The 26,301-nt window shown below is 36.8% G+C and overlaps 1 long non-coding RNA gene across 1 annotated transcript in view; it reads right to left on the reverse strand.

Annotated features, from left to right (window-relative positions):
• Positions 1-2,658: 2,658 nt before the first annotated feature.
• LOC141544714 (uncharacterized) overlaps positions 2,659-26,301 on the reverse strand; it is a 279,038-nt gene continuing 255,395 nt past the window's right edge. The window contains exons 2-3 of the long non-coding RNA XR_012482765.1: positions 4,492-4,547; positions 2,659-2,906 (exon numbers count right to left, since the gene is read on the reverse strand). This is a non-coding gene — a long non-coding RNA (uncharacterized LOC141544714). The remainder of the gene's footprint in view (positions 2,907-4,491; positions 4,548-26,301) is intronic.

Genomic DNA, 26,301 nt, shown 5'->3' on the forward strand with positions numbered 1-26,301 from the left:
GAAGGAAAATTTTATAGATAGTTTATCAGATAAAAATGTATATCTAAAACATATAAAGAACTGATGTCACATCTACAAGAATATAGTTGGTAAATCGTCAAAGAATATGGACAGGCAGTTTTCCAATGAAGAAATCAAAATGGGTAATAATTATATAATGCTCTAAATTATTATTGTTTAGAGGAATGAAGATTAAAGCTACCTTGGATATCATTTTCCACCTACCAGATCTTTTTTATTGTACCATGTATTGGAAATGATTGTTTTATTATATAAATTAAAATAAATATATAAATTATGTTATTTAATACTATTATTATTTAATAATTATTTAATTTAATAGTAGATCTTATGTAAATTAAATCTATAAATAGCTAGAGTAAACAACTAGGACTTTCCCCCAGGGCACTGATGTTTATTTTTTATTTATCTTAAAATTCAAATTTATATTTTTTTTATATATTTCTGCCCAAGGTCCCACAAGGCTTTACGTAGCTTCTAACCTGGATCACGAGACTCCAAATTCAGTGCTCCCTTCAATGATGAATACTGGACAATAAAGTTGTTTAGATTTTTTAAAATTTTAAATTATATAAATCATATAAAGTAAAGTATATTATATAAATTACATAAAGTAAAAGTTATATAAGTATATAAAGTAAAAAATTTTAAATTATATAAAGTAAAAGAAATGTAAAAAAGTCTTTAAAGGGAATGACTGGTTTACATAATGATACTCCTATTCCTCTAAGCAGATGGAAATGTCTTCAAATGTCCAAGTCATTCACATTCCAGAAGGTCTTCCCCAAATCCGGGTAATATTCCAGGAAATATCAAAATGCTGATACTGGAATTCTTTCTTCGGATCTGACTTCCAGATGGGTTCAAGTTCAGTTTTACAGTGAATAAGGAGTCATTCAAGTCTCAGATGTATATTTCCTTAGATCCCCCCCAAAAAAGGTACAGAATTGTTTATATCCTTAAAGAGCTCAAGCTGAATATTAATTGGATCTTGCCTCTCTCCAGAGACCATCATAGCTTTGCTTCAAAGCTACAGATCAAACAAAAGCCAGAGTATCAATGAATGTCTGGATCCTAATGTTGGGGCTCATGTTTAAAGGTAAAGTTATTAACAGTTGACCACTGTGTCATTTTAACAGTCGCCTAATGAACTCAAGAAACTCAGAGAATAACTTTCTCTTTCTATTCATTCACATGAATATGGGTATTACTAAGACAATTAAGTGGTTTAATGGACTACTGGTAGGACTTAGAACGAGGAAGATTTGGGAATACATTTTCTGTCTCAGATACTTGCTTTTAGGAACCTGCACAAATCATTTGAGCTTCAGTTTATTTACCTGTAAAAATGAGTAGGTGGGTCTCAAACGTCTCTTTGAGCTCTTAGTATGCAATTATATATTTATTATATCTTATATACACTTATGCATGTGTAAATATATGTGTATGTATTCATATATTCAATTCACTATATATGTGTATATTTCCATATGCATCAGTGTAAATACATACTTATATGTGCATGCTGTATATGTCTATAGATATCTTATATGTAGATTGTGCATATATGAATATATATTATATATGCATATCTAAATAGCTAGATAGACACACATATATGTATATATCTAAACATTTTAGTATAGTTTTAAACCATTCAAGATTAAAAATGCACTAATACTTTTGTAAAACATGTATGTATATATAGCTTGTTTAAAATATGTATCCAGATTGTGAAAGACAGTTTGTTTTCTCTGGAGAAGCAGGAAATTAGTCTCATATAGGACTAATTCCAAAAACAGTGACCAATTTCATCCTAACCCAGAACTGACCTTGTCGAATGAATACAGAATGAGGTAGGCAGCAGTGAGAGGTCCTTGTGTTCTCTGGCTGAGGTTATTGGCCTGCTGAATCAGAACCAAACTGGGTGCTGTCCTACTGTGAACATATATAATGGATCCTTTGAGAGCTCTGCTAGGTGTAATATAAAAGGTCATACTGCTTCTTAATTAGTGAGCTTGCTTATTTATAAAGCAAAAGTCACAGAATGCCAAGAGTCGCAAGAGACATCAGAGACTATTAAGCCTAAAAAGTTCCTGGAAAAAATGTTTGCATAAAACATATGTAGGGCAGTGTACTAAGCCTTTGCTTGCAACCCTCGGGTAGTTAAGTATTACCGTGTGGCAAGAGCTAGGCTTAGAGTCAGGTGGACCTTAATTCATATCCTGCTTCAGGTACTTTTAGGTGACATCTTGAGCAAATTACTTCACCTCTCACTCTGTTTCCTCATCTTTAAAACTAAAAGACACTGGACATAATAATCTCTAAAGTCCTTTCCAACTCTAAATCTATGATACAATACTGAATGGAAATTTGTTGATACCTTTAATTATTAAGGACTTAGTTCCTTCCTTTTCCCCTTATGTTCCTCTGCATCTTCAACTCATTGCCCCTAATACTTCTTTCTGGAGCACAGGAGAACAAGATTACTCTTTCTACATGAGACTCTTTTAAATACTTAAAGACAGCTAAAAGCCCACTATTATATTAACAAAGATGAAAAAAAAGTGATTCTTAAGTACCCACAAATTCTCCCAAAGAATCCAAAGACAGATTTTAGGGGATTAGATGGGGGAGAAAGCACATCTTTAGTTTTGTTTTTCAATCCAATGTATTTTATTTTTTGAATTTAAAAGCATCATTCTGGGAAGGAGTTCAAAGGCTTCACCAAACTGCCCTGGGAATCCATGACACAAAAGAGGTTAAGAAGACTTGCTCTAGAGCAAGATTCTCTGGGCAGTATCTTGGGAACCAAGAGTTACAATAAAGTTCTCTGAGCCTGTCAACATGTAATCCTATTGAACCTTCTTTTCTTCCACAAGGACCTAGATTTGGGGAAGAAAAAAAAAAAAACCTTCAGAGATATGGTTTGAGATTCTCTAGTGCCAAAATTGAAGTCTTAAATAAGGGTATATGCCAACCAACCAATTAGTTAAACATTTATAAGGAGCCTATTTTATTCCAAGCAGTGGGCTTAATGCTGGAGATGCAAAGGCAAAGATTAAACCATCTTTGGTTTAAAGGAAAAAGAACATTAAAATGAATCAGATGAATATTAAGAAAGAACTGTTATCTGAATATCTCTTCCTTCCTCCCTCCCTGGCCCTTCCTTCCTTCCTTCCTCCCTCCCTGGCCCTTCCTTCCTTCCTTCCTTCCTTCCTTCCTTCCTTCCTTCCTTCCTTCCTTCCTTCCTTCCTTCCTTCCTTCCTTCCTTCCTTCCTTCCTTCCTCCCTGTCCCTCCCTCCCTCTCTCCTTCCTTCCTTCCTTACTTCCTTCATTTTCTTTGGTCTTCTTTCTTTCTTTCTTTCTTTCTTTCTTTCTTTCTTTCTTTCTTTCTTTCTTTCTCTTTCTTTCTTTCTTTCTTTCTTCTTTCTTTCTTCTTTCTTTCTTTCTTTCTTTCTTTCTTTCTTTCTTTCTTTCTTTTTTTCTTTCTTTCTCTCCCCCTCTTTCCTTCCTCCCTTTCTTCTGTTTTCTTTATTTCTCTCTCTCTTTCTTTTCTTCCTTCCTTCCTTCCTTCCTGTTTCTTTCTTTCTTTCCTTCTTTCCTTCTTCCTTCCTTCCTTCCTTCCTTCCTTCCTTCCTTCCTTCCTTCCTTCCTTCCTTCCTTCCTTCCTTCCTTCCTTCCTTCCTCCCTGTCCCTCCCTCCCTCTCTCCCTTCCTTCCTTCCTTCCTCTCTGTCCCCTCCCTCCCTCTCTCCCTTTCTTCCTTCCTTCCTTCCTTCCTTCATTTTCTCTTTCTTCCTTCCTTCCTTCCTTCCTTCCTTTCTTCCTTCCTTCCTTCCTTCCTTCCTTTCTTCTTTCTTCCTTCCTTCCTTCCTTCCCTTCCTTCCTTCCTTCCTTCCTTCCTTCCTTCCTTCCTTCCTTCCTCTCCTTCCTTCCTCCCCCTCCACTCTCCTCTCGTCTTTCTTCCTTCCTTCATTTTCTTTCTTTCTTCCTTCCTTTCTTCCTTCCTTCCTTCCTTCCTTCTTTCCTTCCTTCCTTCCTTCCTTCCTTCTTCTTTCCTTCCTTCCTTCCTTCCTTCCTTCCTTCCTTCCTTCCTTCCTTCCTTCCTTCCTTCCTTCCTTCCTATCCTTCCTTCTTCCTTCCTTCCTTCCTTCCTTCCTTCCTTCCTTTCTTTCCTTTCTTTCTTTCTTTCTTTCTTTCTTTCTTTCTTTCTTTCTTTCTTCTTTCTTTCTTTCTTTCTTCTTTCTTTCTTTCTTTCTTTCTTCCTTTCTTTCTTCCTTCCTTCCTTCCTTCCTTCCTTCCTTCCTTCCTTCCTTCCTTCCTTCCTTCCTTCCTTCCTTCCTTCTTTCCTTCCTACCTATCTTCCTACCTTCCTGTTTATTTTTTATTTGAATTTTCTTGCACAAAATGACTAATATTGAAATGTTTTACATGGTTGCTCATATAAAAACCTATATCAAATTGCTTACCATTTCAGGGAGAGGGAAAGTAAGGAAAGTAGGGATCGAATTTGGAACTTTGAAAACTGAAAGAAAAAAAAGAATGTTAAAATTGGTTTTACATATAATTGGGGAAATAAAATATTATTTAAAAAAGAATAGTTGTTCCTCAATCAATCAATACTTAAAATGTCATTACTAAAAGGTATTTTATTAGTGCAAAGAGGGGTTTCACTAGTCAAAGTTTCAGGAAGGCAGACAGCCTATACTCAATAAGCTTATAATCTAATCTTCTTTTGTATCATTCTCTAGCTCATCATAGTTCCTCTTAAAATATAGTCCACTTTTTTGGTTTTATTCATTTCACTTCTGTTAGTTATTAACTTAGTTCTTTGCATCTAGACTTGATTTCTAGTAAGTCTTAAAGGGAAGTAACAATAGGGTTCAGGAGTTTAAAGCATTATCCCATTAAAGAGAGATCTGACTTGTGCTGACTGGTGATCCTTGTCCAAGACTCAGAGAGCAAAAATAGGAGTAACTGCTGAAAATAATATAGAAGTATGTTTAGGGTCAACATCATCATCATCTTATCATAGTCATAGTAAAATTTATATAGCACCTACTGTATACCAGACATTATATTAAGTGTTTTTATCTCACTTGATCCTCATAACAACCCTAAGAGATGGGTGCTTATTATCCCTATTAAAATAATGATAGTATTAATAGCTAACATTCATATAGTGCCTACTATGTGCCAGGCACCATGCTAAGGGATTTAAAATTATTAACTCATTTGATCCTCACAACAACCTGGGGAGGGGGTTCTTATGATCCTCATTTTACAGATGAGGACTTGTTCAAAGTCACCCAATTAGTAAGTGTCTGAAACTGGATTTAAATTCAAATCTTACTGATTCCAAACCTGGTACTTTTTCCACTGTATCACCTAAAAGTTTCCCAAAACTAGAGCTATGAAAAAACAGAATAATGACTTGTAGTAATAGGTTCTCTAGAGGTCTTCTAGAAAAGTTTAGGTCACTTCTCACTGAGTTGTTAGAGAAAGTATTCAAAGGTAGGTATAAATTACACTGTGCTTTCCTTTCTTATACTCCCTTTCACACACTAAAATAGAGTTAACCTAGCTGCTGTTCATTACCCCAACCACTCCATCTTTCAGTTCCTTGCTTTTGCAATAATTGTCCCCCCCCCCCACTCTAGAATCCTTTCCTCTTGGCCTCCACTTCTTAGAATTCTTAACTTCCTTAAAAAGTATACTCAAATGCCAACTTCTATAGATCTTTTCTGATCCCCATCCCACTCCATTTCCTTTTCAGGTTACCTATATTTATTCTGAATGTATCTTGTATGGTCTTAGTTATTTGCATGTAGTCTCCTCCATTAGAATGTAAGGTTTTTGGAAGTAGGAACTATTTTGGCCTTTCTTTGCATCCCTAGTACTTAGTACTTACTACAGTGCCTGATACATGGCAAACACCTAATAAATGCGTGTTGCTGGTTGTTAACATTTGTTTTCAATCCTTCCAGGATTTGTAACTAGTTATCTCACTGAAGTGCCCTCTTTGGAATAAGTCTCTTCTTCTTGCTAGAATTTTTACAGATTTTTTTTTCCTTTTCTGATTTCCAAGATAATTGGCCTGTGTATTAAATCACCTTACATTAGTTCCATGAATATAACAGGCTTATGAATCTGCAGAATAAGCACTTGCCTATGTTTTAAGATTTGGGGTACCTTCCTCATTAGAAATCACTCTGTCTTTGGTTTTGTTACCAATAAATGAAAGTACATCATTACTCCCCTGAGTTAAGCATTGCTTTTCCCTTGCAGTGCTAAAGTAGTCATTATTTTTAAAATGCAATTTGCTGCTGAAAAATTACACCCAACCCTTCAGGACCTTATCATGTGCTCTTAGCTATGGCTTTTTATGTTCTTCTCCAAATTTCTTTTTATCCTGAGTTTCACAATTCAGTTGTAGGCTGCTCCAATAATGTGGCTTTTTTTTTCAAGGTTTCAGGTCACTTGGTTGAAAGAGGTTTAGGTTAATCAAATTTTAATAGCAATGAATGACATAGATTGATCTTGGGCTCTGAACCTCAGTTTCCTCATTTATAAATGAAGGGATTGGATTACATAAATGATCCCTAAACCCTTTATAGTCCTAAGAGATTAGCCAAATGCAGCTTCCTAGATAAGGTAGGAAACTAAGTCCCTAACACTTGCTGAAAATTATATTATCAGCTTCTTTTTCCTATAATAGGAAGAATCAGGGTAGCATGTGAACATGGGGAATCCAGTATGAGCAGAGGGCAGAGGGGCAGAAAAAAAAGTCATAGAAAAGAGAAGTGTGATAGGGGTGTGCTCAAGTTTGCTGATGGCTGACCTTGCAGGAATCTGGTTAAATTTCTGGGTGAATCAACAGGAACTCTTAGGCTTACTCATTCCTGTAGCAGTCATGACTCACCAGATACACAGAGACACTTTTTCCTCTCTTAGTTTGAGGATTGAAGAATTTCCATGCCTCTTTATTATCTGTCTACCCTGTCTAGAATGCCCTATCTCCTCATTTATACCTCCTGGCTTCTCTTCAACTTTCTTTTAAAATCTCACTTTCTGCAAGATACCTTTTCTTGTCCCTTTCCATATTAGCGTCTTCTCTCTGAGATTGCATTCTTCTCTGCACAAAGTTATTTGGATGTTGTCTATGTGAGCTTGAAATGCATTTCCTGGGGTAGCCAAATAGTACAATCGATAGAACACCTGCTCCAGACTCAAGATCTGAATTCAAATTTGACCTCAGACACTTCACACTTACTAGCTATGTGACACTAGGTAAATCACTTAATCCCAATTGCCACACACACACACACACACACACACACACACACACACACATACACACAATGTCAGCTGTTTAAATCAAGGACTGTTTCCCCTTTTCTTTATATCCTAGCAGAATGTGTAATGAGTGTTTAATAAATCAACAAATATTATGTGTTATATTGTGCCAAGCACTGGGCTAAGAAGTACAAACAGAAGAAAGACAGCCATGTCTTACATTCTAATGGGGAAGACAACACAAAAGAAGTCAGCTATGGTAAAGAGTAAGAGAAACCATAGGTGTGTACAAGTGAGCAAGATTTGGGTCAGAAAAATAGCAAAAGTGGCAACAGAAATTAAATTTGAGGAACTCTAATTTTAAGGCAATTCCTGTTAGCTTTCTGTCTGTTTTTATATTGCTTCCTGTAGCTGGGTAACCCAGAATGAACAAATATATTTGACAAAGTCAGAAAGTGGTCATAGCTCCCAGGTGTTACTAAGACACAGGGATGACAGCATTATTTTACAACATAACTTGCCTATAAACCATTTATTTCTCCTTAATGTGAGAATAATGTATATTCTTTCTTTATGTTATAGCTCTCTAGAAGCAACCTTCAAAGTCATCTAATCCAAAAACATAATTTTACAGATAAGGAAACAGGTTTAGAAAGGTAAAATGATTTGTTTTAGGTTACACAAAGAGGAAGAAGTAAGAAATATTGGAAAGACTATGGAAAATTTAAGCTGCTTCAAAGCCCTTAAGAAGTAGAAAAAGTTATTTCTGCACACCGTTCTATAACATTGCTGCAAACAACCTATTGAATATTACATTACTATACATTTATATAGCTTATATAAGCTCTGAGGATCCTTATCCCAACTTATATTCTTAGAGATAAGTTTCAGGTCCCAAAGCAATACTATACCTCTCCTTCAATATTCTAAGATTACCTCCTGAGGAGTTAGAACTGATTAGCTAATGTCATTTTCTCAAAACCTTAGAACCTCTATTTTCACTTTCTCAATATTATCAGTTAAGAACATTTTAGTCTAATAGCTTTAGCCTGCCTTTTAGAAATATATAATTACTAATGTGATATAAAAAGGACAACTGATACTAAAAATATCCTTTCCAATTTATGGTCAAAGAGGAACTAGAGAATGTTACAAAATGCAAAATGGATAGTTTTATTATATTGAATTAAAAAGAGTTTGTACAAACAAAACCAATGCAGCTAGTTAGAAGGGAATTAGAAAGTTGAGGGGAAATGTTTACATCCAAGGGTTCAAATAAAAGCATTCTTTCTGTAATGTGCTGTTGTCTCCAGAGACTTCTCCCTCCAGAGAGCCGCCTCAACTCTGACCTAGAGCAGAGACTCTTCTTTCCTCTAGAGAGCCACCTCAAGTCCGGTCCAGACAAGATTCTCCATCTCTCAAGTGCCGCCCTCTTTTATCCTCCCAGAGAATGGGCATGGGATAACGCAAAGGCTTCTGGGAAAAATTACTTCAACCAATGAACTTGCTCCTCCTAAGCATGCAAGCTCCTCCTCAGGAGTTCAAAGGGGTAAAACTCCTAGTAAAGACCAGAACTAGAGAATTATTAAGTACCGACTTAGCACTTAGTAAGAATCTAATATCTCATTATCTCATTAGTACTTAGTAAGAGCCTAACACTTTCTAAAATACATAGAGAATTGACTCAAATTTGTAAAAATGCAAGCCATTCTCCAGTTTATAAATGGTCAAAGGGTATGAACAGACAATTTTCAGATGAAGAAATTGCAGCCATTTCTAGTCATATGAAAAAATGCTCGATCCAGCAGTATTATTACTGGGTCTGTACCCAAAGGAAATCATAAAGGAGAGAAAGGAACCCACATGTGCAAAAATGCGTGTAGTAGCTCTTTTTGTGGTAAGAAAGAATTGAAGAAGGAGTGAATGCCAACTAATTAGAGAATGGCTAAATAAGATGTGGTACATGAAGGTAATGGAATATTGTTGTTCTATAAAAAATGATGAACAAACTGAGTGTAGAAAGACCTGGAAAGACTTACATGAACTAATGCTGAGTGAAACAAGTAGAACCAGGAACACATTGTATGTGCCCAATAATAGCAAGAATGTATGATGATCAACTATGAAAGACTTAGTTCTTCTTAATAATTCAGTGTTCCAAAGCAATTCCAATAGACTTTGGATACAAAATGCCATTTGAATGCAGAAAAATATCTAAGAAGACTTGTAATGGGTCAGAACTCTGGAGAAATGTACTTCAAACAAGGATTCTAACAAAAAGAGAGACTGATTCAGACTGGGAAACTTCAGAAGGAGACAATAAAGACTTTGGCCTCTATTCCTGACCATTCTTGTGGTTATTATTCTGCTGAGACCAAGGCTGGTCCAAAGGCCTTTCAGAAAGCTAGCCAGAACATTACATTTTGGCACCCGAACATGGACTAAGGACCTACATTTGACTGACAAAATTGTGAGTTCAGTGGAGAAGTCCCCATTGACCCGGAAATAGAGTGAGTACAAAAACATACAAGCAAGAAACTTTGGTAAGGGCTAAACTAGTGTTTTAGATGACATGGGACAAATGCTTAGAAAAGAGCCTTCTCCATCTCAAAGGAAGTGTGTAGATTGTATAGTTAAGCTAATAAAAAAATCAAGGTTTGATTGTAACTTGGAAGCAGATCAATGAACTCTTAGAAACTTTATAATGCATGTCTCCTTGTTTCTCTAAGGAAAAAAATTAGAGCCAGATAAGTGGAAACTTATGGGAAAAAATATATATATTAATACTATTGGCTTTAGGGAATTACATAAGTTTTAGAATTAGGAAAAAGGAGAAAGAGCAGGAGGGGAACACTGACAAACTAGTTGAAAAGCATGAAGAATTAAATAAGAAAAGAGTTAAGTACAATGCTGGTGAAATTAAGGAATGTGGTGCTTCACAGCAGAAGACATTAGGTCATTCCCCATCCCCTGAAGTACCCCTGTCAATTAACCCTTCATGGGTGGAGGGAGAAAGAGGAGAGGCAGTGACACAATCAGCACCACCTATGAAGCAGCTTTGTCCACCTCCTATGACAAGATTATAAAAGGTACTAGCTAAAGCTAAAAAAGAAGGACAAGATATATCTGATTTAAAAATAAAAGCTTACCCTGTGATTGAAAAATCTGATTCTTCAGGTCAAGCCAGGAGAAAATACAATCCTTTTGATCTGGAAATTATCAAAGATCTGAAAATGGGTTTATGGGCTACATAGTCTTATGTTAAGATGGTATTAGAGAATTTGACTTTTGAAATTTTAACCCCTAGTGATTGGAAATCACTATAGCAAGTGATAATATAGCAAGGACATGTTTAGAATCTGGACAAAATTTGTTGTGGTGTTTGGAGTTTAATGAACTCTGTAGAATACAAGACCAATGAAATAGGCAACCAGTCACCTTTGATCATCTAGTAGGTATAGGTCATTATGCAGACACTTTAACTCAGATTAATTACCTTTGATAGCATATGAGCAAATTACTGCTACTGCTATCAAAGCATGGAGCACCTTCCCAGGAAAACAAGATAGAGGGGAAGCCTTCACGAAAACAGCCCAATTGCTGATTTCATGGGATGTCTGCAGATAGCTGTCATACAAACAATTGATGAAAATACAGCAACAGGAATAATGATAAAAACAGCTTGCTAGAGAAAATGCTAATGAGGTTTATAGAAGAATTATACTAGGACTACACAAAGATGCTCCTTTAAAGGAGATCATAAGACACTGTGCCACAGTGGGCACAAATGCTTTTTATAACCAAGCTATAATGCAGAACATGGGGAGATAGGGTCCTTTTTGGCAAGGGACTTCCAGAGAGCCTCATCAATGCTTTCATTGTGGTAAAGTAAGGCATCTGAAAGCTCAATGTTGGCATGGAGATAGAGTAAGAGGACAGGGTGAGAGAACAAGACCCAAAACTCTGTGTCCAAAATGCAACAAGGGCTTCCATTGGGCCTCAGAATGTAGATTGACTCAGGGAAATGAGAGGGAGAGCCCATCTCCAGGGCCCCAGGCAAAAAACACTTGGGGCATGATAGCAGCAAAGTTACATCCAGAGTGTCTTTAGAAGTTCAGTACTCTGACATGATCAATCAGCTAAAAAGCAATCATCAGATGGGAAAAAAAGGATTGCAATTGGGGAGAATACAGGTTTTATAATACAACAGAAGGGCAGTGTCCAGTGCGAGCAGCTCCAGTATAATCTCTAGGGGATGTGGAAAGAGCCAGAAAGTGGTGAATGGAAGAGACCAGATAGGTTAACTGCTTGGGGGAGAGGGTTTGCTTGTATCTCTACAGAGGAGAAGGAATCAGATGAGTGCCAATGAGTGGTATTTGCCTTGTCCATTGGAAAGAGACAGAAAAAAGAGAAAAAACCCTCAAAACAAAGGAGACCTAAGAAACATCTGACACTGAAAGAGCATGACTGATAACGAGACTGTTGCAGGACTTGAAAACCATCAGGAATCATTGGGTTCCCTAACACATAATAAGACTTCAAAATCTATAGGAATCATTGGATTCCCTGACACATGAAGTAATGGACAATAGATTGATTTTGGACTATTTCTAGGACTTATAGACATGTATAATTCATGTTGTTTGTTACATCACTACTAGCCTGTGTTATATTACTTTGTGCTTGTGTAATACTTCCCATGCTGATGGATTTGTGTATAGCTGTTTCAAGTGAGACCCTTCAGAAACCCACTAACAAAATCCGGTTTGACTCCCCATTTCCCTTTAGTGTTTTCACCTCTCTTTCTGAGAAGTCAGGGAGGGTGAGAGAGGGCGTGACCACCTATGTTCTGAAACAAAAGAAAGTGGGAGATTTAATGGGCCAGAACTCTGGAGAAAGATACTTGAAACAAGGATTCTTACAACAAAGTGTTAACTTAGTGGAATTGATAAGACAATGGTTATCTAGTTTAGCACATGAGTTTTCTAGTTCAGTATTATTTAATCTTACAACAAATAATGGTTCCCTAGTGATATACTGATTGGTTTATATTAAGTATATTGTAACTTTTGTAATTGTAATAGAGTATATAAACTGAGGACAAAGTCAACTACACAGATTCCATCTTTGATCAGCCTCATGGTGGCTCTCCTGTCTCCTGCACTTTGGGAGAGACTGGTTCAAACTGGGGGACTAAAGGAGACAATAAAGATTTTGGATTCTATTCCTGACCATTCTCTTGGTTATTTTTCTGCTGAGATCAAGGCTGGGCCAAAGGCCCTCCAAAAAGCTATCCAGAACATTACAAAGACAATGTAAATCAACACATTGTATATTCATTTCTTTTTTCTGTTTTTTAATCTCTCCCATGGTTTTTCCCTTTTCCTCTGATTTTTCCCTTCCTACATGATTCATAAAGCAATGTGTATTAAAAATAAACTTACAAAAAAAAGAAAAAATGTTCTAAATCACTATTAATTAGAGAAATGCAAATTAAGACATCTCTGAGGTATCACCTCACATCCCTCAGATTGGCTAAGGTGACAGGAAAAGATAATGATAAAGGTTGGAAGGGATGTAAGGAAACTGCAACTAATGCAATTTGGAACTATTCCCAAAGGGCTATCAAACTGTGCATACCCTTGGTTGCAGCAGTGTCTCTACTAGACCTGTATCCCAAAGAGATTATAAAAAAGTAAAAAGACTCACCTGTGCAAAAATGTTTGTAGCAGCTCTTTTTATAGTGGCAAGGAACTGGAAACTGAGTGTATGCCCATCAGTTGAAGAATGGCTGAATACATTATGGTATATGAATGTTATGGAATATTATTGTTCTGTAAGAAATGACCAATAGGATGATTTTAGAAAGACCTGGAAAGACTTACATGAACTGATGCTAAGTGATGTGAGTAGAACCAAGAGAATTTTGTATACAGCAACAAGAAGATTATGTGAGGATCAACTCTGATGGACTTTTTAATAATGAAATGCTTCAGGCCAGTTCCAATAAACTTGTGATAGAGAGAGATATCTCCATCCATATAGGGACTAAATGTGAATCACAACATAGCATTTTCACCTTTTTTGCTGTTGTTTGTTTGCTTTTTTTTTTCTCTCATTTGGAACACAAGATTTTGCAAGGATGAATGCTGAAAACTATCTTTGTGTACATTTTTGGAAATATAAAGTTATTATTTTTAAAAATCTCTTCCAAAATCTGTGACACAGTCTCCCATGAGTATACAATGCAGAACTAAAAGAAAAGCAAGCTCAAACTTAGTGAGACAAAGGGATAATTCACAGTTTCATTGCCAAAAGTTCTTTTCTCCTATTTGTTGAATGTTTGAGAAGTTAGTCCCTAAATATGGTACTGTTTCTTTTTTGGTGGGTGAGTTGTTTTCTGGAATTCTTGTGAATCTGTGAATCTATGTTATGTTCTCCATGCAGACATTGCTGCCAATTGATCTGGGCATTCAACTAAGACACTGATGAAAAGATAGTAAATCTATCATCCTTCAGATCCTTCAAAGCAAAAGTTCTCCTCCTTAGAGTTGTGACAGAGCAACTGAGCCCCTCCTGTCCCATAAGTACCCTAAGTAATTTCTTCAAAAGCATTTTGCAAAAAGCTCAAAGTCCTTAAATGAAACAGATTCTGAATTAGTTTGATAATTTATACTCTCTTGAACACAACCAAATTTCCTGGAGTTGTCTAGACTTTTCTTCCTGTCCGGTATGATTCTAGTTTTTAACATTTAATCTAAAACCTATGATTGAAATTGATTGGATAAAACTGTGTGATGTGATCTAGCAATATCATTACTGGATCTGAATCCCAAAGAGATCATAAAAGAGGGAAAGGATCCCACATGTTGAAAAATTTTTGTAATAGTTCTTTCTATAGTGGCAAGGAAGTAGAAACTGAGTGGATGTTCATCAGCTGAGGAATGGATAAGTTGGCTGGATAAGTTATGACATATAAATGCAATGGAATATTATTATTCTGTAAGAAACAATCAGCAGGATAATCTCAGAAAAGTCTGGAAAAACTTACATGAACTGATGCTGTATGAAGTGGGCAGAACCAGGAAATCATTGTACATAGCAACAAAATTATGTGATGATCAACTGTGATGGATGTGTCTCTTCTGAACAATGCAATGATTCAAGGCAGTTCTAATAGACTTTGGATGGAAAGTGCCATCCACATTTAGAGAGAGAACCATGGAGACTGAATGTGGATCGAAGCATATTATTTTCACCTTTTTATTTAATTGCTTTTTCTTTCTTGAAAAAAGAAATTTTTTTTCTTGTACAACATGACAAATATGGAAATGTGTTTAAAAGTTTTGTGCTGTCTTGGGGCAGGGGGAGGTAAGGGAAGGAAGGAGAAAAAAATTTGGAATGCAAACTTTTACAAAAATGAATGTTTAAAACCATCTTTATATGTATTTGGGAAAATAAAATACTATTGAGGGAAAAAAAGAAATTGATTGGGCATCTTACTTTAAGTGGTGATATATAGAGTATATTGAGTAAATAAATCAATCCCATTTTCACTTCTTTTTGGACCTATTAGTTCCCATGATAATATGTCAGTTCCCTGAGGGCAGAGACCACTTAACTTTTATCTTTCCATCCCTAATGCCAGCATGGTGCTTGGTAAAGAATAAGTACATAATAAATGAATGCTTGTGGTTGATTGAGGAACTAATGCAACATTAATAATAGCAGATGTTTATAGGGTACTTTAAAGTCTACAAAGTGCATTACACACATGGCTTCATTTGAGAAGTGACATGGTGTAGTCATGAAGTCACTGGACTTGATGTCAGGAAGACATGAGTCTAAAACCCACCTCAGATCATTATTAGCTGTATGACTTTTGACATTACTTGTTCTCTTTAGAACTCAGTTTATCTGTAAAATACATGCCTCTAACATCCCCTCTGTCCCTAAATCTAACCACTATGTAAGCACTAGAAGAATTTTCCCCCTTTTACAAATGAGGAAACAATACACAGAGAGGTTATATGACTTGCCTAAAATCACACAACTAGTAAATGTCTGAGGCAATATTCAAATCTAGGTCCTTCTGCACCCAGACTTCAGTATATTTTGAGCAACTAAAGGACAACTAATAAATGCCAATTAATTTGAATTGAATTGAGTACAATCCAGTGATTCTATCCACTATTCTAGGCTGCCTTTACAAGACAAATAGAGTCCTAGATAAACATTTTTGAACTTGGCTGAATAGGTTAAGGCCATATGCAGTTACAGCTCCCTACTTGTGGCTCTAAGTATTATATAACCCAGAATGCTGTAAATGATGCAGAAAGCATGAAAAGACAACATCTCCATTGGGCCATTTTGCAAACAGAGGGATTTCCTATTTTAATGTGGATGAAAAACTGCATATTGCAAGCAATTCCATTTGCCACTTGAGAAGCGGGCTATTTTTCCAATTCATTCCAGTTCATCTGATCATAAACTTTTAAAAATGCTTATGACCCGCTAGCTCTTTAATGGCTTTTTTAGGTAATGTTGCATAACACCACATATCTTAGGGTGGAGAGGACTGCATGCAGAAAAATATAAGCAAGGACTGTTTCTGTCAAAATAATGGAAAGAACATGGAACACATTACTCCACAGGACAAACCCATTTGATCTAATGGATGAAGCAAGGGAATTTAGAACACTTTTAACTCTTTAACTGCTCAACCTGAGAGAGATTATAGAGTCTATTTCTTTTTCTATCTTTGTATACCCAGAATGTGTACATAGTAGGTGTGTAATAAATATTTATTGATTGATTGATTTGGCCCTTCCTGATGCCCTATAAAATTTTTGAGCAACTAAATTCTGGATAACCACCAGTATTGATTATCTACATTTCTTATCTACTAATCTTTTTTAATGAGAAATTGCAGGAATGTAAATGGATAGATTGTTGTCCCGACTTTACATTCTTTCGGAAATATGAACAAATGAGAAAAATACTTTATCCCTGAAGGGAGACTGAGGGGAGCAAACACACATATATGTGTGTGTGAATATATAGTCTACATAGAAAGACAGAGAGAGAGAGAGAGAGAGAGAGAGAGAGAGAGAGAGAGAGAGAGAGAGAGAGAGAGAGAGAGAGAGAGGAGGAAGAGAGGAAGGGAAGGAGTGCAGGAAGGAGGGAGAGAGAGAGAGAGAGAGAGAGAGAGAGAGAGAGAGAGAGAGAGGAAGAGAGGAAGGGAAGGAGTGCAGGAAGGAGGGAGAGAGAGAGAGAGAGAGAGAGAGAGAGAGAGAGAGAGAGAGAGAGAGAGAGAGAGAGAGAGAGAGAGAGGGGAAGAGAGGAAGGGAAGGAGTGCAGGAAGGAGGGAGGGAGAGAGAGAGAGAGAGAGAGAGAGACAGAGAGAGAGAGAAAGAGGGAGAGAGGAAGAGAGGAAGGGAGGGAGGGAAGGAAGGAAGGAGGGAGGGAGAGAGAGAGAGATCTAATTATCTCTATCATTTCTTTTTTCTCCATCTTTATCTCCTCTAAGGAGCCACCCATGGTCAAGGAGAGAACTAATTCAGAGATAAATTAGGAATAGGTAATGATTATAAGAGGAGTATAAACAAAAGAATGTCAGCTTCTTGAAGGCAGGGACTGGTTTTTCTTTTTATTTGTGTCCCCACCACCAAGCACAGTGCCTAGAATATAGAAAGTAGTTTGGAAATGCTGAATTGTTGGATCCAATTGAGGAATATCTAAGAGGACAAAAGGGAGTAAGGAAAGGAAAGAGAGGACTTAAGAAGTAAGACTAGGGGGAAACCTGTATAATTAGTGCTATAGAATGTAATCAGTAGATATGCCTTATTGTCCTTAAGATATATATAGACAGAAAAAAGTTGAGGCAGTCTCAGTTGAATCAGAGAAAAGGGGTGGAGAAAGATGGAAGAAAAAAGTCTGGGAAGCATGTTCTGTCTCTGAGTAGGGACACAAACATCTTTGTTCACCAAATGCTTTGTGAGATTCAGCAAACTCCTTTATAATTCTAGTTTAGCATTCCCTTAAATAGACCCAAAGTATCATCATTAGCTTAGAGTGATTATAAATCCCCAAACATTAAAGAAGAGGGGGAGTTCTCATACCCTTCTTCTGAAAGGTCAGCGTTATGTTTTCAAATCCTTTCCCCAGAGACTGTGAAGAACATTTAATTATAGTGTTACCATAAAAGCTAAAGTTAATACAATTACCACTCAGGCCAAAAACATTTTAAAAAAATGTGGGGAGAAATCACACAGCTATTTTCTAATTCAAGTTTGGTTTGAAAATCTAAAATAAGGCATGGGCCAAATGCTTCAGAAAACAGAGTGACATCCCATCTGCAGCAGTATATGAGGGGTGAGGGAAGAAAACTGATGAGGAATGTACTCTGACCTGCTGAATTCTAGGTTCAGCTCTCAGTCCATATCAAACAAGGCCAGCGAAGAGTAGAAAAATAAAATCCCCAAAGGCTCTAATAATAAATTGAGTCTTATAAAATGAAATGTGATAGGGATAAGTATAAAGTCATGGATTGGGTTCAAAAAACCAACTACACAACTACAGGACAGAGGAGACCTAACTAGATCATCATTCATCTAAAGTACAGTAGAGTCAATAGTGTGATACAGTAACTATATCATATCTCAATGTATCTTGGATTGATTCTTTCCTTCTTAATAATCTATTGCTTTAAATTGCCTTCCTATCTGTTTTTAGATACCACCAAAGTAATTCTATGATCCTTCCTCTGTACTCAGTTCCCATCATTTCATATCTGTAATACTTGATCAGACTGGGCACCATCTTGTAGGAATACCATTAGTAAAGTGAAAAATGTGTAGAGAAAGATAATCATGATGGGGAAGGTCCTTTCATGAAGGAAATAGAAATATTGAGCTTTGAGAGAAGTCTTGGGATTGGGGGAAGGGGGAGAAGTAGGGCAATGGAGACCAGCTATCTTTTTCTGAGTATTTGCTGGACTTTTCAGCAAAAGTGGGAATAGCCTTGTTTTGTTTGGTACCAGAATGCAGATCTAAGAGCAAAGAGTAGCAACAAAGAGGTAACTAAAGTCTTGACATAAGAATAAAAGATAATTAGATTTATCCAGGAGTAAAATGAGCTTCCTTGAGAGATGGTTAGGTGAGTTTGATCACTTCATGAAGAAGGTGGATTATCATTTTCCAGACATATTGTAAAAGGGATACTTATTGAGCTATGAATTGGATTATATGCCCTAGAGGTCTCTTGTAATTCTGAAATTGTATGATTTGTGAAGATATGACTAGACTGACGTGTGTGTATGTGTGTGCACACACTGGTTAGAATTGAAGTCAGTTCTTTTAAGCTTTAAGAGTGAAAAGAATAAAACAAAGGTTGAGAACTACTATAGCGACTTGGTTGTTCCAAGTGATCATTCTTTAAGTCTAATTCAGTTATCTCTAAAAGAAAGCTGTTGACATGTTTAAAAGTCAATACAGTGGTTGTCCTGAAGCTAGTGCATACTCATTCCTAAGAGCTGATTCTTAAATTGTCAGCATGAGCATTTTCACCTCTGAAATTAGCAAATGCTAAAAATCAGGACTTGAAATGTCATTTATTGCCTAGTTTTAAGAAATTGATAGATCATGTTAATGATGCATATTAAACTTTTTTTTTTTTTTTGTGAGGCAATTGGGATTAAATGACATACCCAGTGTCATAGAGTTAGTAAGTGTTAAGTGTGTAAGTCTGGATTTGAACTCAGATCCTTGTGACTTCGGAGTCAATGTTATATCCACTGTGCCATCTAATTGCTGCCATATTAAACTTTAAAATGTGATAAATATATATATGTATATGTGTGTGTAATATAATAAATATTATACAAATATAAACAAATAAATTTATTTTATTATATATTATAACATATTGTTAAATATTAGCCAGCACATTCCTGATCAATGTCTTAAGCCATTATTATAATTTATGCATGAATAGCATCTTCCTTGATATTCCATCTCTTGTAAAAAAGAATAAAAAAGAAAAGAAAATTAGTTTAGTAACACTAATGAATCCATCAACCAAGTCTGACAGTAAATGCACTGTCCCACATCCACAATTTCCCACTGCTACATGTCTTATCTTTTTGAGAGCCAAGATTGGTCATTAGAATTACTAGAATTCACTTTTAGTCTTAAAATCATTGATCTTTTTTCCATTTATATTACTGATATTCCTGGGAATTTTATAGTACTGATTCTGCTTGCTATATACTTCAAATCCATTCACATAAATTTTCCCACGCTTCTTTACAAAACAATTTTAAATGAATAGTATTCGTTGGTTTTTAAGCATGTTTTGTTGTTGAATTGTATCAATTATGTTCTACTCTTTGTGACTTCATTTGGGATCATCCTGATTCCAAGCCCAGCGCTTTGTCCACTACTGCACCGACTAGCCATCCTTCAGAGTTTTTAGGTAGGTCAGTTGGTAGCCTGGAATTCTTCTACTTTTTCCCTCCAAATCTCATTCATGACAAATTCTTTTACTTCATACATACACACACACACACACACTCACAGAGGAATTATTTTCATTCATCTTAATCAGTGGCTGATTTGGAATATTCTATGAGAAAGTATTTGTGACACAGTTCTTTCTTCATTGAAACATTTCTTCATTCAAAACATCAAATCGAATAATTTCAAAGAAATTGAAAGCTATAGCCATTCTAAAAACAAAGGAATAATACTAATACCACTAATTATTATTGTTGTTGTATAATTTTATATATCACTAGCATCTCTTATCACTTGGAATGTTTAAGATCAACTGTTTCAACTTGGGTGCTATTCAGATAATTCCCAGTAAATTGCTGGATTATCAAATTATTTAATATTCTTTATCTAACTGCTTGCTTAACAGAGATCATTAGGGGATTACAATGAGAAGGAAGGAAGGAAGGAAGGAAGGAAGGAAGGAAGGAAGGAAGGAAGGAAGGAAGGAAGGAAGGAAGGAAGGAAGGAAGGAAGGAGGAAGGAAAATAAGAAAATAGGAAAGAAGGACGGAAAATGGGAAAGAAGGAAGGAAGGGAAGAAGGAAGGAAGAGATGGAGGGAGTGGGAAGGAAGAAAACAGGGAAAGAGGGAAGAAAGCAGGGAGAAACAGAAAGAGAGAAGGAAGAAAGAAACAAACAAAAAAAAAAACAAAGAAAAAAGAAGGAAGAGAAATTGTCAAGCCAAGCTTTTAAGACAAATATCCATCTTACTATAAACACCCAGATATTTTCTCAAGACTGTCCTTTTCCCCAGAATCCCAGAATCTGGAAATGAGGAGGGACCATCAAAGGACATGAACAAAAAGATCCTTTCTAGGACACCCCTGAGGAGTGGTTGGCCAGTCTTTGTTCAGCTGTAGATGAACACATTCAAGGTATCAGCGGGGTTGACTGAGTTGACCACATCACCAGAAACCAAGTCTTTGGAATTCTAATCTTAGCCACAGGCATTGATTCACTATGTGAACTCACTGGACCACAGTCTGCCTCCAGGTTCCAGCTGGGGAGAAACAAAATAATATTGCAGGCACCTCAGAAGAGCTGTGAGGATTAATAAACTCCTACTTAAACTAAAGACACCCTCTTTCATTTCTTTATAAGCAAGCTGCAGTCCTGAAATTATCAGAAATGACAGGAGAGAATGTGTTGAGGGACTGCAAACTGAGCACTTCAAGATCTTGATATCCTCTTCTTCTTACCTACCCCTGGAATAAATTCTGTGATAGAGTCAGTGTAGCCTAGTAAACAGTGAACTGGCCTTAAATTCAAGAAGCTTTGGGTTCAAGTTTTGTCTTTGACATATCCTGCCCATGTGATTCTGGCCAAGCTGTGTAATTGATCAGTGCCTTTGACCATTATTTATAGAGTAAGATCCATGGGCATTGGTGGAAAGAGTAAGATAAAATTCCCTCTCCCAGGGCTTCCTAAGACCAGTCCTATTCAAATGCAGTGATAATTGATGGATTTGAAAGGTCTACCCTTCCACTGCTACTCTCACATACTTGATTAATTTTGTAACTACACAGAATTAGAATGAGGGATTTTTGTGTTTGTTGAAAGGTGGAGGAGAAGGGAGGATCAAGGCAACTACCAGAGCAAGAAGTATTCCCTGGGACATGATGGTACCAGTAAGAGTGGGTGGAAGTAGGCTTCTCTGGAAGAGCTCACTGTTACTGAGGATGGTACTGAGAAGGGAGAGATGACTTCAGAAATGAATTTCTTCCTGAAAGGGTTATGCGAACTTCTTCTAAATTTTGGCATCCTGAGACAAAGTTCAATTTGCCCCAGCCTAGTTAAACTCCTGTAACCACGATTTATCTAGAAGGAGATTCTGGAAACAGAGTCACAGGGTCCCAGAGCATAACCCTTGCAGTATATGCCCATTAGACTCTCCTACAAATATAAACAAAGATAATTATATTTTTTACTGAGTTCACACCAACTTTGTAGTATTTAAATAAAGTCCTCAGTGCTAGATTTTAAAACATTAACAAAGCTAATTGCCAAACTGCCCTGATTCCCTGAGCTATGTTGGAAGAAAAGGAAAAAGCTCAGAGTGAAATTTCCTTGAGATACTTTTTTTTTCTTGCTTTCATTCTAGAGGGACAGCTTCAGAAGTGAAAGGCTACGCTGAGGCACAGGTTAATTAACTGTCCCATCTCTCCACTGAGGCTCATAGATCAAGTGGGCTCATCTTATAATGCGGACACATGGGCCCACGGGAAGCTCGACTATCCATCTCACCCTTGAGTGGCAGTGGAGAACATTTTGATCCCACCATGCCAATCCTCAGCACCAGACTGAAATCAAACAGTAGTTGAAGATAAGGGCATCCGGGAGTAGTTTAGAGATGCCTTAATCTCTCCATTCTCTGAGTTCCCAGAATGTTGATTGCCAAGTTATAACAATTAAATTTATGATGAGAGAAGTTAAATGCTACCAAAAACATATATGAAATCCTCTTTATTTTAATATTCCCTAGTGATAAATCCTAAAATCTTGAGAATAGTCTATCATTAAGTCAGCCTGTCTTTATGAGGTCTTTGCTTCATTGGAAACATGCCAGCTGTCTGTTCTTGGTTATAATCCAGCCATAAATAGAACAAATCCTGGATCTTTCTCTCCCTTAAGGGATCTGCCCCCCGTGCAATTTTCTGCTCTGGAAACTTCAGCATTGTGTAAACAGAAAAGTGCTGAGTTTATGATGAAAGAACCCAACATGGCATCCAAACCTTCCCACAATCCTAGACCAACATTCTTGTGAACCAAGCAATTCTGGTGCTTTTCCATCCCCTTAGCATCCCCAAACTACAAAGGATCATTGGAATGGAGGCAAATTAAGTATTCATTTTTCTTCTAGTATTTACTGAAATGATTAGCTTTCTAGCAAGATGAGGGCCAATGCAGAGATTATCATCTGCTTAGTTATACCTAGGGTAAGGCCACCAGACTTTTTCTCCAAGGTACTTCAATTAAGAAGGTGCATACATTTAATATGCATCCTTTCATCCCTTTGGTAAACAAGAAGGAAATAAAGAAAGTACAATTTATGGGATGCAAATATGTAACACATGTTTCTTCAATAGAGTAGAAAGAAGTAAAAAGGTACATAAAGTTTCTAATGGAGCAGAGGACAAGGTTAGAAGTGATTTGGCTTCAGGGAGGCTATCCTGTTTATCATCCTGCTTACTTCTATTCCATAAAGATAGATGTTATATCCCCCACCATTCTTTTGAAGACTAGTCACTCTTTTTGCTTCTTTCTGTCAGTAATAACACCTCAGAGAATCATAGAATGAGAGTTAGAAAGGAACAGCCTAAGTCATATTGTCCAAGTACCTCTACAGGTGAGACAATTGAAATCAACAAAAGTTAAGTGATTTGTCCAATGCCATAATGGCCAGAGGCAAAACTTGAACTCAAATCTCTTGACTCCAGAAATAATCTAATATAGTATATAGGAATAATGTAAACCTCTCTACTGTTTTATTTTGTATTTTTATAGTTATTTATTGACAATGCAAGCTCATTAAGAGTAAGCACTTTATTTTTTCCTTTGTCTTCCACAGTACTTAGCACAGTTCCTGGTACACAGTAAGTGCTTAATAGAAACTTATTGACTGACTACCATGAAGATAAGTGATTTCAGTGTTCTTTCTCATCCATGTCTGCATGGGAATGAGATGTAATGAGATTCATTCAATCAGAAAAAACAATGGATCCCACAGTTTTAAACCAGAATACACTGCTCCTAAAGTCCCTTCTAATTCAGTTTCTGTCCCATAAACCACCAACATAACTAAATTTCCCTACTGTTCAATTGAAAGTTTATTTCTTTAATTATTTCTTTATCATGATATGCCAAATTGAAGGAACAGTGGGCCCCTTTCAAGATGCTTGCCTTAATAATGTTCATGATGCTCACCATTGGACCCTCTTCTGCTATTAGCAGTTCTGGTTATCTGTGGTTAGCAGGGCACTGAAATATTGGTTACTTCTGCTTGTCTCCTTGCAGAAACAGTAGTTATCCAGGTTCCAGAACCTATTTTTATTTGTGTCTTCTATCTTTGGACCAGCTCCCTAACCTCTGGTTTGGCCTTTCACCAACAGCACAGAGCCTGAGGCTAACCAAGTCGCCTGACTATGAATAACTATATATATTTAGAAATATAAGGGGTCAGTTAGTTCAACTCACTAATTTTACATTTGAGGAAACTGAGGCTGGGCAAAGTCAAAAGACCATCAGATCATAAAGTTAAAAAAGACCTTAGAGGCCATCTAGAATAGTCCCCTTAATAAAATTGAGATCAAGGAGGTCATAAGATCATGGATGAAAAATTGGAAGGGATCATGTATCAAACCCTTCATTTTATAGGGAGATAAGTGCTTTGCCAACTATCTCACAGGAAGTAATCATCACAGTGACTTGTCCAAGATTACACAGGTATCAATTAAGTGCCAGAGGTAAGGTCCTCTGGCTCCAGAGCTTGCCCTCTTTGCAAAAGAGCATATAGGAGGGGAGGAGATAAAAAATGTCCCCTTCTGCTTCTCTTTGGATGAGAAATGAGTTTATTTCAAGGTGGCCAATCCACTCAGCTGTCCCTGCATTTGTGCCACATGGGGGCTGGATGCTGCCAAAATAAACCAGTCAGTCGTGAATTTAAATGAAACCTTCTCTGTCCCTCCCCTCTAAAGTGGCCCACAATAGACATGGGGAAGAAGTCATCAAGGTCACATGAGTCAAGGACAAGAATGGATGGGGGCTGTCCTTTTGGAAGATTTTAGAGAGGGAATAATTAACAAGTTGGAAAATGGCCAGGATAATACCATTGCATGCAAAATATTCCATGTAAATATGCAGTGGCTAGAAGTTACCAGCCCTCTATTTTTCTCCTTCAGAAAGAGGGGCTTGGAGACCAAGAGCACTGTATTAAAATACCAAGAGACAAGAGCTTCATTTCTTCCTTTGGATGTCTGCCAATCAAACGTGGATGAAGGCCTCCACCCTATTTCCCTCCCACTCCACTTGACTCAAGGGAGCTGACAAGGTTGAGGCACGGGTGGTACCCTTTAAATTATAGGCATTCACAGTAATTCCCATGAGCCACTTGTTCATTATCTCAATGGGGAAAATTGGATTAAAGTCAGGTTTTATTTAACTTTTTTTTTTTCTTGAAAAGGAGCCAAAAACCTCCCTCTCCTGCTTTGACAACTACTGGGTACAAAAAAAGAGAGTTGTCACTTTTATGCTTCTTCCTAATAGCGGCCACCAACAGAGTAAGCTCAGGAGGCAGTTAGCGAAGTTCAGTGGTTTCTACAGTACTGGACAGTTAAAGGAATTGAATTTAAATTCTATTTCAGACATTATCTGTGAGCCGTTGGGAAACAGTTTCCTTGTACTTCAGGTTTTTTTTTTCCTTTTGAGGGCTTGGAACTAGATTGCTGTGAGTCACTTCCAGTTATATGGCTATGATATAAGAATGACTTTCTAGTCTGATTGGAAGAGTGGATACTGAAATGAGATCTAACCTGACAACTTTACAAGGAGTCAATAAGGAGTTATAGGATAATAGACCTAGTGTTGAAAAGAGTCTTAGTTATCTAGTCAATTCTTGCCATTTCCTCCCTCCATCCATTTTAAAAATGAAAAAGTGAGATGTTAAGAGATGACTGATTTTCCAAAGTGGGAAGTAGCAAGCTAGTATTTGAACTCAGATGCTAGAATGATGGGCATGTAGTTGCAACCACAGTGCATGGAGCACAAGACCTGGAGTCTTCAAGATTCATCTTCGTGAGTTCAAATCCAGCCTTAGACACTAATTGTGTGAGCCTGGGTAAGTCATTTAACCCTGTTTACTTCAGTTTCCTCAACTATAAAATGAGTTGGAGAAAGAAATAGCAACTACTCTGGTGTCTTTGCTAAGAAAATCCTAAATAGGGTTTTCAATTGAAATAAATTGAACAATAATTAGAATAACACTTTTAGAACCTTTACTACTATCCTATGCTGCCTTCAGTTCATTAATTCAGGCCAGTATACTCTGAATCAAGCTATTTAATACTCCAGAGAACATATATTTTTACCATGTTTAACAGAACTCCAGAGAACCTATGTCTTGTTATATAGTCAATACTCAGGGAACATGCATTGAATTAGGATATTATGATGTCTATTTGATGGCATTGCAAAGGTTGGGGACATTCTCCATTTCACTTTCATGCCTTTCCACAGAATGACCCCATGCTTGAAATGCTAAATATTATTGAAAAGAGCTATCTACACCCAGAGAGAGGGACTCCACTGGGTGTAGATAGCGCTTTTCATCACAACATCATTGGAACTGACAAATCATCTCATTGTCGAAAAGAGCCATGTCCATCAGAACTGATCATTGGATAATCTTCTTGTTGCCGTGTACAATGATCTCCTGA

This window comes from Sminthopsis crassicaudata, chromosome 5 (genome assembly GCF_048593235.1).
Source record: "Sminthopsis crassicaudata isolate SCR6 chromosome 5, ASM4859323v1, whole genome shotgun sequence".
In the NCBI taxonomy this organism is placed as follows: domain Eukaryota; kingdom Metazoa; phylum Chordata; class Mammalia; order Dasyuromorphia; family Dasyuridae; genus Sminthopsis; species Sminthopsis crassicaudata.